This window comes from Lithobates pipiens, unplaced genomic scaffold (genome assembly GCF_037356315.1).
Source record: "Lithobates pipiens isolate NorthernLeopardFrog02 unplaced genomic scaffold, aLitPip1_a1.2 Scaffold_13, whole genome shotgun sequence".
In the NCBI taxonomy this organism is placed as follows: domain Eukaryota; kingdom Metazoa; phylum Chordata; class Amphibia; order Anura; family Ranidae; genus Lithobates; species Lithobates pipiens.
Genome location: NW_027507718.1, coordinates 291,469,827 through 291,482,743, shown reverse-complemented (window position 1 = coordinate 291,482,743; position 12,917 = coordinate 291,469,827). Strand labels below are relative to the sequence as shown.

At 40.1% G+C, this 12,917-nt stretch overlaps 1 protein-coding gene across 1 annotated transcript in view; it reads right to left on the bottom strand.

Moving 5' to 3' along the window:
- Positions 1-12,917, bottom strand: part of UGT8 (UDP glycosyltransferase 8) — a 170,361-nt gene that overhangs the window by 99,936 nt on the left and 57,508 nt on the right. The gene's annotated exons all lie outside the window — the stretch shown is intronic.

The following is a 12,917-nucleotide window of genomic DNA, read 5'->3' as shown; positions in this document are numbered from 1 at the left end:
TATCACAGATCACAGTAAAGGGCCAATCACAGTGGCCTTTTACCATGTGATCAGATGATCACATGTGAACAGACTTCAAAAAGCAAAAACCCCTAATGGTGGACTTTTTAGGCACGTATCAAGTAAAAAAGTATAATAAAGTACAGAAAACAATGATTTATTCATTATAAAGTATCATAAAAATATATAACATAGAAAATACATTTACATAGAAATCACTACTGTACATACAGTAAACTATGATATTCTTGTAAACGACGCGCTTCAGAGTAAAAATATACCTCCTTCTTCAGGAGTGTGTATTTGAACAAGAGAAATGTTCTATTCAAAAAATATAAATAATATATAATGAGATATATTGAAAGAAGAAAACAAAGAAATAAGCAAGATCATGCAGAGTCAGGTGTTTAGTGATTGGGTGGAGAGGAAGAAGTAACGGGGAGCTTTTTTTTACCTTAAAGTGTTACTAAACTCACAGCAGTAAAATCAGTCTGTATATGCAGTAAAGCATGCTTGTTGTACTCACTGTGGAACTTAAGGGGTTAATCCTCTGCATTGTGTAAAAAAGACTGTTTGATCGTGTCTTCTCTTATCCTTCCCTTCTTCCACAGTCCCCAATCCATCTGCTGATAGAACAGAGGCTAGGGGACAAGCTGCACTTGCTCAATTTGGTGTGTATTGCTAGAGAGTTTCTTTTTTTCCTGGGAGAGTGCATGTGATCAGCACAGGGCCAATCAGCACTGTCTAGAAATGTCCAGACAGAGGGTCAGGGGAGAATGAAAACTCCTCCTACAAGCTTTACTTGGAACTGATACAAGTCACAAGACTGCTATATACTGCTGATGAGAAAAACATGTTCTGCATTCTTATTCAGTATGTATCCTGCTTGTGATACACAGAAGCACTAATAAAGCATATTTTAATTGCTATGTCATGTTGACAGCAGGGAAATTTGTAATTTGTGGATTCAGGGTGACACAGGCGAAGGTTTTTCCTGCATTCTTTTGGGCAAAACTTCTTCCCTCTGAGTAAGAATTAATCTCTATGATATGTTTCACTGACATAGACAAGGGGGTAAACAACTTCACCATGTCCTAGTGCATGGGTCTGCAGCCTAAGGCTCTGGTTCCACCGAGGGTACACAAGCCCATTTTAATTGGCACCCACACTATTGATTGTCACATATCCATTCCATTAAAATACACTTTATTACCAAAAGTATTGGGACACCTGCCTTTACACGCACATGAACTTTAATGACATCCCAGTCTTAGTCCGTAGGGTTTAATTTTGAGTTGGCCCACCCTTTGCAGCTATAACAGCTTCAACTCTTCTAGGAAGGATGTCCACAAGGTTTAGGAGTGTGTCTATGGGAATGTTTGACCATTCTTTCAGAAGCGCATTCATGAGGTCAGGCACTCATGTGGATGAGAAGGCCTGACTCGCAGTCTTTGCTCTAATTCATCCCATAGGTGTTCTGTCGGGTTGAGGTCAGGACTCGTGGAGGCCAGATAAGTTCCTCCACCCCAAACTATCTCAAACCATGTCTTTATGGACCTTTCTTTGTGCACTGGTCCAAATCATTTGGTGGAGAGGGGATTATGGTGTGGGGTTGTTTTTCAGGGGTTGTGCTTGGCCCACTTATGTTCCTGTTCCAACATGACTGCTCACCAGTGCACAAACAAGGTCCATAAATACACGGATATGCGAGTTTGGGGTGGAGGAACTTGACTGGCCTGCACAGAGTCCAGACTTCAACTGATAGAACACCTTTGGGATGAATTAGAGCGGAGACTGCGAGCCAGGCCTTCACATGAGAGCCTGACCTCACAAATGCGCTTCTGGAAGAATGGTCAAACATTCCCATAGACACACTACTAAACCTTGTAGACAGCCTTCCCAGAATAGTTGAAGCTGATATAGCTGCAAAGGGTGGGCCAACTCAATATTGAACCCTCCGGACTAAGACTGGGATGCCATTAAAGTTCATGTGTGTGTAAAGGCAGGCGTCACAATACTTTGGTAAAATAGTGTATAACGTTGGTGAAGGCTGCAACATTTTTAAAAGCACAGTTTACTGTTTAGTACACTGTAACGGTAAATATGAACATAATTTTTCTGTGGACCTGTTAATATAATATTTTCTAATGAGCTTAAATTGCCTATTTACAGTGCAACTAGGAGTAAAAACACTGGGAATAAATCATATAGCTGCTGCATGCTACTGCTCAATGACATGCCAGTTGTAAATTGACACTTGATGTGGAAAAGGATGCCAACCCCCTGCTCTAGCAAAAATGAAAGCGTGATGACAGCACCCTTTAATTATTTTCCATATTAAAATCTTGTCTTAATAATCTCATTAGGAGCCCAGCCTTTTTGTTCCTATACATTTTCAATTTAGATATGGATGCAATTAATTTCTTGGCTTTGGAGTCAGTCCAAACATATTCGGTTTTGGCTTGTTTTTTGGAGGGGGGCACGCAAATAAGGGTTTTGTTTGTAATACTTTTATATGAATTATATATATATATATATATATATATATATATATATATGTGTGTGTGTGTGTGTATGTATATGTATATATATATATATATATATATATATATATATATATATATATATATATATATATTTTTTTTTTTTTTTGGGGGGTATAGATGTGAAGTGACAGGGACATAATGCAATGATAAGGTGAGATCAAGTCTGTTTTATGCAAACATGAATTGTGACAAATGCCAGCTAACATTCAATGCATCATCTATTTAACATCACAACTTTTTTATCTATTTTCATTGATTTTCTTTTATACCTTTTTTGTATTTACAGTGTAATACTGGCTAACCATCAAACATAAATGAACTAGCACCACTGCATGTTCATCAAATGACATGCAACACAACAAATACGCATACAACAAATCCCTTAATAAAAGTTCCCGCACCACCATAGATTATAGCAATACTAAGAAAAAAAAGCTTATAGATATAAAAAAAAAAGATCCAATAGATGTAAATCAGTCATTAGAATGAGGATGTGATATCCGGACCCTCACAAGGTACATCACAAAGGTTAAAAACACTTTAAAACAACCCTGTATACCCAAACCCATACCACCAGAACTGAGAGCCATATTTAACCAGCTGCACAGGGAACTCAATCCCTTGCTGTTATGACGCAGGTCACAGAAATCAAAGTATCGTACTGTAAACAATGGACATAAAACAGTATATTACTTAAGGTAAGGATATAAGCAACTTGATATATGTATGTACTAGCAAACATGAATCATATATAGGCCAACGCTGTTCTATTGCTACACAAAAATAGGCAAGAAATGAATGGTGCATCAGTCAGGTCAATCTGAGCGTGGAGGGTAAGGTTCTAGGCTGGCTGTGCCAGCACTGAACCCACAAAGACCCATGTACACCTTCCCACAGTAATTTCTTGTTTAAAAAAATGGGCTGTGGCTCTGCAGTGCCATTTTAACAGAGCAAGAATACTGATGTGGTTAAGGTGTAACATGACAAAGAGCAGATGAGCTTTTTACGTTATAGCCCATAACTAAGGCTTCAAAGTTACATATTAAACTTTAAACACTTGAGGCATACCATCAAGTGTCCAGTGATTTTTCTGCCCCTTTCTGAGTGAACATTTTCCCATACTTCCTTCTCACAGGGGAGAAAAGGTCTTTAGGCTGTCCTTGTACTCAGACAGATAATGACTTAGGTAAGCAACAAAAATTTAAAGAATAGTGTAAGGCCTCGTATTTGGATAGGGTTGGCCTTAGGCCAGATGGTAAGCGCTAATGGGTGTTAATACTATTGTTGGCAAGGCCAGATAGGGTTTTGAATGTTAGCTTTTGAGTCATTACTGCCTTGGGTGTTTGTACTGTGCGGCATGTCCAAGGATTAGGGTGTTTGAGGCCGATACTTTTAGAATTAGAATAAGTAAATCAATTGTTTGCAGCCATGTCACTAAAAACTAGCTAAAAATGTCACAAAAAAAAAAAAATGGTACCATGACTTTCTTATTCCTGTAGCACCAACAAAAGGCTTCTATCCTTTTCTGATGTTTTGATTTCCTTTCAGCTAACAATAGCAGCATCTAATATTGGTCACACCAAAAAAAATAACAGAATATATTGCAAATGCAATGCAAACTTTTATAAGCTACTAACAAACTGAACATTGATAACTTAACAATGAGGTTTTATGTTGCATGTACACTATCCTGTTATAATAAAAACAGTAAATGCAGCACTTAAAAACAATCTACAATAAAGTCTATGATGTAAGGTAAAATAAGCAGAAGATATTGAATTCTTTATCTGAAATTGTTTAATGTCTAAATGTTTAGCTGCCACTCACCTGGTCACCTTAGCCAAACAAAGCCCAGCATGTACATTATTATACATGATTTATATAGCACCAACAGTTTACGCAGCGTTTTACAATGTATAGGGGGACAACACAATTACAATACAGTTCAATATAAAAGATACGGAGGGGCCCTGCTCATAGCGCTTACGTTCTAAAGGGAGGGGGTGGTGGTACAAAAGGTAATAGCTGCAGAGAATGATTTGATGGGGGTGGCTCCGGGACAGTTAGGTGGGTGTGGGATAGACTTCTCTGAATAAATGAGTTTTCAGGGATCTCCTAAAGGTGGACAAGGTAGGGACTGATCGGATATACTGGGGCAGGGAGTTTCAGAGGATGGGAGGGGCTCTGGAGAAGTCTTGAAGGCGAGTATGGGAGGAGGTAACAAGGGAGCTAGAGAGCAGGAGGTCCTGGGAGGAGCAGAGGGGACGATTTGGGCGATATCTGCAGATGTAGAGGGGGGCAATGTTGTGAATGGCCTTGCATGTTATGGTTTTGAATTTTACATGGTGGGGTAGGGGGAACCATTGAAGGTATTGGCAGAGAGGAGCAGCAGTCACGGATCAGTTAGTGAGGTGTATTAGTCTAGCAGCAGAATTCATAATAGACTGAAGGGGGGATAGCCTGCTTAAGGGTATGCCATTATGGAGAGAGTTGCAGTAGTCAAGGCGGGAAATAATCAGGGAATGAATACATTTCTTTGTGGTGTCATTAGTCAGGAAGGGTTGAATTCTGGAGATGTACATGAATAGCACTGGGGCTCCACATCTTTTGCAAGGTGCCCCAGATTTTGAGGCCATGACCACCCAACATTTTTTATTCCATTTTTAACTTTCAGTGCAACACTGCCACTCAGGGCCAGTTCTACCACTATGAAAATTAGGCAGCCGCCTAGAGCACCCTGCTGCCTAGGGCACCTGGCCACTGGTGTTCCTACTCTCTTCTCTCTGCAGCAAGCAACTAAGTCTCAGCATCAGCAGGCAGCCGCTGTTCTGTTTACACATAGTGTCAGAGGCTCAGTGGCGGCGGAGGACTGTGTCTGTGTCCTGACACCCGAATGAATGGAAGCAAGCAAACATTCATTGATGGGCGCTGGTGAGGCTACATTTGATGGGCGCTGGTGAGGCTACATTTAATGGGCGCTGGTGAGGCTACATTTGATGGGCGCTGGTGAGGCTACATTTGATGGGCGCTGGTGAGGCTACATTTGATGGGTGCTGGTGAGGCTAGATTTGATGGGTGCTGTTGAGGCTGCATTTGATGAGTGCTGGTGAGGCTGCATTTGATAGGTGCTGGTGAGGCAGAATTTGATGGGCGCTTGTGGGCTGCATTTGATGGGCAATTCACTAAAAAGGTGGGGTATATATGTGCAGGAAAAAGAGGGTGGAGTCAGGGGTGGAGTCGAGGGGGCAGCAAAATTAGGTTTCGCCTAGGGTGTCAAAAATCCTTGCACCAGCCCTGCTGCCACTGCAACCTGTGATGCAGCCCCCACCTTCTGTTTACCCATGATTAGACCTAAGATAAAGATTATCCCCAGCTCTGATGGGTCATATGACATAACCTTGGATACGCCTTTCCCTCATTCTGCACTTCCACTGTATGTGAGGTCTAGTGACTGGAATTTATAGATGGATGGGAGAGATCTGTGCTGGAGAATGTTTGGTTGAGGGGTTGAAGGGATAAGAGGGGTTTGGTATGAGGGGGATTTGAGCTGAGAGGGAAGCGTTAGTGTGTGTTACTTACTTTTGATCACTGCATCTGCAGATTAAGTACTTCTGACCCCAGCACTCTGTGTGTTTTACGTATTACAATAGATACTGCTGACCCCTGCACTTTGTGAATTATGTACTGATGACCTCAGCACTCTGTGCATTACACATTCCTGATCATGAACGCTATACACTAGGATGTATATGGAAGCAGATTGCATGCTGTGTGTACTGCTATCAGTTACAAATTGTTTAAATATTGATGGTGTTTTCAAATATCAAGTTAGCAGTAAAGAAAAAAAAATAGCTTCCTCTGTACATTTTTCACATTTTGCCATTAAAAAAGTCGTGAGTTCCCAACCCTCAGGCTGGGTCCATATGAAGTATGAACTGCGTAGTTTTTCCCTGATCTTCATATTTATGACAAAGGAAAAATGATTTTATGTTTAAAGACAACTATAAGATATAACTGCTTAATTACTGTTTGTCTGTAAAAGAAAACCAGCTGACAGCACATCATACTATTTATAAACCACGTAGCCTTGGGCTTTTTTCAGTAATACAGACTATATAAGAGTTAAATGTGAATTTATTGAATTCCTATCATGGGAGGATCGTAGCCCAGCATTCTTTTAGAATCTCACCCTTCCTGACTTCACTGGGATCAACTAGTTTTTTTTTTTAATTATATTACTTTGTTTATTACCTGTATTATCTTAAAGTAAAACTATAGGCCAAACTATTTTTTTTTTACATTTTGGATAGAGTAAGGGAGGGCTAAAACCCTTGTCAGATTTTTTTCATCATCTATGTCCCATCGGGGAGATTTCCCTTCACTTCCTGTCCCATAGCCAAACAGGAAGTGAGAGGAAATCCCTGCAAATTAACCACTTCAGCCTCGGTCCACTTGGCTGCCCAAGACCAGAGCACTTTTTGCGATTCGGCAATGTGTCGCTTTAACTGACAATCGCGCGGACGTGCAATGTGGCTCCCAAACAAAATTGTCGTCCTCTTTTTCCCACTAATAGAGCTTTCTTTTATTGTTATTTGATCACCTCTGCTGTCTTTATTTTTTGCGCTATAAACAAAAAAGAGCGCCAATTTTGGAAAAAAGCAATATTTTTTACTTTTTGCTATAATAAATATCCCCCAAAAATATATAAAAAAAACAATTTTTTTCCTCAGTTTAGGCCGATATGTATTCTTCTACATATTTTTGGTTAAAAAAATCGCAATAAGCATATATTGATTGGTTTGCGCAAAAGTTATAGCATCTACAAAATAGGGGATAGTTTTATGGCATTTTTATTATTCTTTTTTTTTTACTAGTAATGGTGGCGATCTGTGATTTTTATCGGGACTGAGACATTATGGCAGACATGTCTGACAATTTTGACACATTTTTGGGACCATTGTCAATTTTACAGCAATCAGTACTATAAAATTGCATTGATTACTGTAAAAATGTCCCTGGCAGTAAGGGGGATTAACCACTAGGGAGCAATGAAGGGGTTAAGTGTGTCCTATTGTGTGTTCTAACTGAAGGGGGGGTGTGACTGTGCAGGGGAGATGACAGATCATCTGTTTATACTCTTTATGAACAGATGATCTGTCTGTTCTCTCCTCAGAGAACTGGAAAATGTGTGTTTACACACACAGATCCCGGTTCTCTGTGTGCCCAGAGCGATCATGACCCCGGGGACTCGCATTGGCTCCATGGGTGAGCAGGGGACATCTATTGTACCGACGTACCATGACATCGATTTGCGCAGCTGGTTGCCATGCGGTTAAGGGAATTCTTTTGTACCCCAGCTCACCAGAACTAGTGTCCCCTTTGGAAGATTTTCCTCTATTACTTTTCTGGGGATAACCCCACATTGTTTTTATTGTTACTTTCCCTTTTAATGATAATGGTAAACAAGGCAAATAGAGTAGAGGCATCTCCTTAACAGAGGGCACAGACAGCAATAAAAACTGATAGCCATTCTAATCCATCTCCCCTCTATTCAAAACTAAAAAAAAAAAAGTTTTGCCTTTAGTTATACTTTAAAGAAGAATTCCAGGTGTGAATATTTTCTACATTGGTCCAGCTTGTATATACTAGCCAATGTCCCTGGAAGCTGGCCCTGCTGTATTCAAACAAAAGAGGTTGGACTAGGTGAAAAGACAGGGTGATGACGCCACGCTCTACACCTCGCCCACTCAGACAACGCTTTGCATTAATCCATTAAATACAAAGCATTTTCTGAATGGCGCCTGTGTCAAGCTGTCAATCTCCTCTGTTCATAAAGCAGCATGGAAGCCACTCAGCTAGTGAGCAAGTGGAGATCACTGGTGTAGCAATGTCTACTTAAGTGATTTCCAGCCTCCAGGGGTATATATGTATATACATATATGATACACTGTATACATAGTTACATTGGTCAAAGTATAAAAGTATGCAAGTATAACACATTCTTTTTAGAAGAAAGATTAACTTTAACCTATTCACATATATGCGGTCCTGTGTAAACCATTTACGGCGCTGAGAGCATACTAGCGATCAGAAGATTTCCAATCATGTGACCGTTGAGACAGCCAATCACAGCAGTCACATGACCCCAAATGCCCACCTCGGCGGGAGGGTTTAACTGAAGCTAGTATGCAATTACTCTTAAAAATGTGCAATAGACGGGAAAGTCATACATTAGGAGAGGAAAGTATCACACTTCATCTACTTTGCCATATCACCTACACGAGTCTTAGCCCTTGTACACACGGTCGGACATTCCGACAACCAAATCCGTCGGATTTTGTCCGACGGATTTTGTCCGAAACTATTGCATACACACGGTCGGACAAAGTTGTCGGAAAATCTGATCGTTCAGAACGTGGTGACGTTATTTCATTACGACGGGACTATGTTCAGGCTAGTAGCCAATAGCTTTGGTGTAGGAATTTGATCTGAGCATGCGAGGCACTTTGTCCGATCGGAATTCTCTACACATGATCGGACAAGGTCCGATCGGATCACGTTGTCGTAAAGTTTTATAGCCAAGCTGGAAAACTTGGTCCGTCGGATATTCCGATGGAAACAGTCCGATGGAGCCCACACACGGTCGGATTATCCGACAATGCGGTCCAATCGGACATTTTCCGTCGGAAGTTCGTGACTAGCGCGGAAGTTCCGGTTGTTGGAACGCAGGGCTATACCGGAAGACCCGTGTCAGGAGACATGCGTCACTTCCGGGTCGACCGGACGGCTTGTTAGGGTGAACATTCGTTATTATAGTCGGATGGGTTTAAATACCCATCCGGTCGAGTAGCTTGGTTCCTGGTGCATTGTTCTTATGCATCGGACTATAAGGGGTATTATTCTTTATTGTTGTTTCCGATTTTTAAAGCATTTTCGGCCGCCGGAACGCATCATGAACCGGAAGTTCCGGTGTTTTGGAACGCAAGGCGGACCGGAAGTTGCCTATTCGGGTAGCTTTATTAATTTTTGCGGTGGAACGCACGCTGAACATGGCGGGGATGTGTGCTTTTGAATGGAGATGTTCATTACAGCCTGATAATGACACCTGCATAAGGGTAAATTTTTTAATTGATAGATTGATTTTATGATCTTTATATATAGCTCTCTCTCTATTGTCACGGTCATGCCCCTGAGGACGCACGTTGGTGGCGAAACGTCGGGCGAACGAGAGACTTGTGACACTAGAACGAGCACGGGAGTGGTCTCTATCCTTTTTATTGTATGCTGCTGATTATTATTTTATGCCTTTTTTACCTCATCATAAATGTGAGTTGAACATATTTTTATTTAATAAAAAGCTATTGGCTTATCATTAAATCTGCGCAATGAGACCACTCTTTTTATATTTTCTATGGCTACTGGGAGAATTACTTTTCTAAAAATAACTAATTTGAGGAACTCCTGGGAAGCGGAGTGCTAAGCAAGGAGGAAAAAGATTTTCCCATTGGACGGTTTTCTTTGAGTGGACCATATTCGTGTTGATAAAGAAAAATTGGGATATATGATCTTCTCTGATTCAATCTGACATGTGTTTGGTTTGCAGACCGATGGTAAGAGTCAGTGATTTTGGGTGTTGGTGGTGGTTCCCCTTATTCTGCATATGAATTTGAATACGATCATCCCCTTATTCTGCATATGAATTTGAATCCGATCATTGCAATAAAGAATACCTCACTGGAACCCGTTCATTATCAATTTATTTTTTATTTAAAAAAAGCGCTATATAATCATTTATATTTGTTTCTATATTGTTTTCCAGCAATATTTGTGTTAGCTGCTATATATTTTTTATTTCTTTATTTATGGTTTCTTTATGCTTCTAGCGCAACAAAATTTACTTACATTTTCCGTCGGAATGTCCGACCGTGTGTACAAGGGCTTAGGGTGCAATGCTATCAGAGCTTTGGAATTTGCTTTGCTGTGTACACACGACCGGACTTTCCATCAGAATAAACTCTGACGATCATTCTGACGGAGTTCCGCTGAAACGAACTTGCCTACACATGATCACACCAAAGTCCGTTCACTTAGAACGCAATGACGTACGACGGGACTAGAAAAGGAAGTTCAATAACCAGTAGCCAAAGCTGCCCTTGCGTTGTATTTGGTCCGTTGGAATAATATACAGACGAGCGGTTTTCCCGATAGGAATTGATTTCATCAGAAAGCTTTAAAACATGTTCTATTTCTAGGTCCGTCAGAATTTAAAAAAAAAAAGTCAGATGAAGCCCACACACGATCGGAATATCAGATGAAATGATTCCGTCTGACCTTTTCTGCCGGAAAGTCCGGTCGTGTGTACACGGCATAACTCTTCAAAACACTTAATTTTTTTAGGTATGTTACTTTTTTGGTCATTCCACCTCAACAATACTAATAATGTGACAATTGTACATGGACAATTGGTTGGAAACTGGTCTGATCATCCCTTTTTTGTGCAAATTCATAAAGTCGAGGTAATCTGCTGCATCGGCTAAAGCTGACCACACATGCCAGGTTTTAATTATGTAATAACCATTAAAGTAACTTTTATATATGTTCCCTAATCAATTAGAGTTTTTGGCAATGCTTTAGTTCAAAGAGACAAGGATATGCAGTCAACTTTATTGTCCTTTACTAATCCTACAGTGATAGTAGGGTGCTGTCATAGATTCAAATCTTCTTGTTCCATTGATGGAGTTACCCTATTTTCACTTCATAGTTATGGAAGCATTATCCTGAGAACTTGAAATGGGAATCTTCAATGAAACTCTGTTTTGGTATATGAATATATAGGAAATGATATGTGCTATAACTCCTGCGCTACCAATAAATAACTCTCAAATTATAAAAAGAACCAAATAATGCTCTGTGGGGTGCTGCACGCACAAAATTGTGTTTACATAATTCATAAATAATATAAAATATAATTAATGTGTGCTGTGTTACCAATCTCAAAATTATGAATGTGAAATACAGTAACATACACAACAACTAAATAGCAACGTAATAATAGTGTCCTTCACATACATTGCCTTGAAATATTAATAGTATTCATACCCCTTGACATTTTCCACATTTTGTCATGTTACATCCAAAAACATCAATGTATTCTATTGAGATTGTATATGATAGACCTACACAAAGCGCCACATAATTGTGAAGTGGAAGGAAAATGATAAATGTTTTTCTCATTTTTTTACAAATAAATATCTGACAAGTATGGTGTGCATTTGTGTTCACCATCCCCCCCCCCCCCGCTTTATTTTGATATCCCTAACTAAAATCTAGTGGAACCAATTGCCCTCAGAAGTCACCTAATTAGTAAATAGAGTCCACCTGTATTTACTTTAATGTCAGTGTAAATGCAGCTGTTCTGTGAAGCCCCCAGAGGTTTGTTAAAGAACAAACAGCATTATGAAGGCCAAGGAACCTACCAGATCAGGTCAGGGATAAAGCTATGGAGATGTTTAAAGCAGGGTTAGGTTATAGAAAAATATGCCAAGCTTTGGACAACTCATGGAGCACTGTTCAATCCATCATCCGAAAATGGAAAGAGTATGGCACAACCGAAAACCTACCAGGCTAAACGGACATACTTTGCAAGGAGAGCATTAATCATAGAAGCAGCCAGAGGCCCATTATAACTCTGGAGGAGCTGCAGAGATCCACAGCTCAGGTGGGAGAATCTCTCCACAGGACAACTATTAGCTGTGCACTCCACAAATCTGGCCTTTATGGAAGAGTGGCAAGAAGAAAGCCATTGTTGAAAGGAAATCCTGTTTTCAGTTTGCAAGAAGCATTGTGGGTGGCATAGCAAACATGTGGAAGAAGGTGCTCTGGTCAGATGAGACCACAATTAAATGTGGTTGTCTAAAAGCAAAATGCTATGTGTGGCAGAAAAGTGACATTGCACATCACCCTGAACACACCATCCCCACCGTGAAACATGGTGATGGCAGCATCATGTTGTGGGGATGCTTTTCTTCAGCACGGACATTCTCTATCCAATCTGACATAGCTTGAGTAATTTTGCAGAGAAAACGTGGGCAGACTTTTCGCTCTCTAGATGTGCAAAGCTGGTAGAGACATCCCCAAAAAAGACTTGCAGCTGTAATTGCAGGGAAAGATGGTTCTACAAAGTACTGACTCAGGGAGACTGAATACAAATGCACCCCACACTTTTCAGATATTTATGTGTAAAAAAAAAAAAAAACATTTATCATTTTCCTTACACTTCACAATTATGTGCCACTTTCTGTTGGTTTATCACATAAAATCGCAATAAAATACATTTACACTTTTGGTCCTAACATGACAAAATGTGTGAAA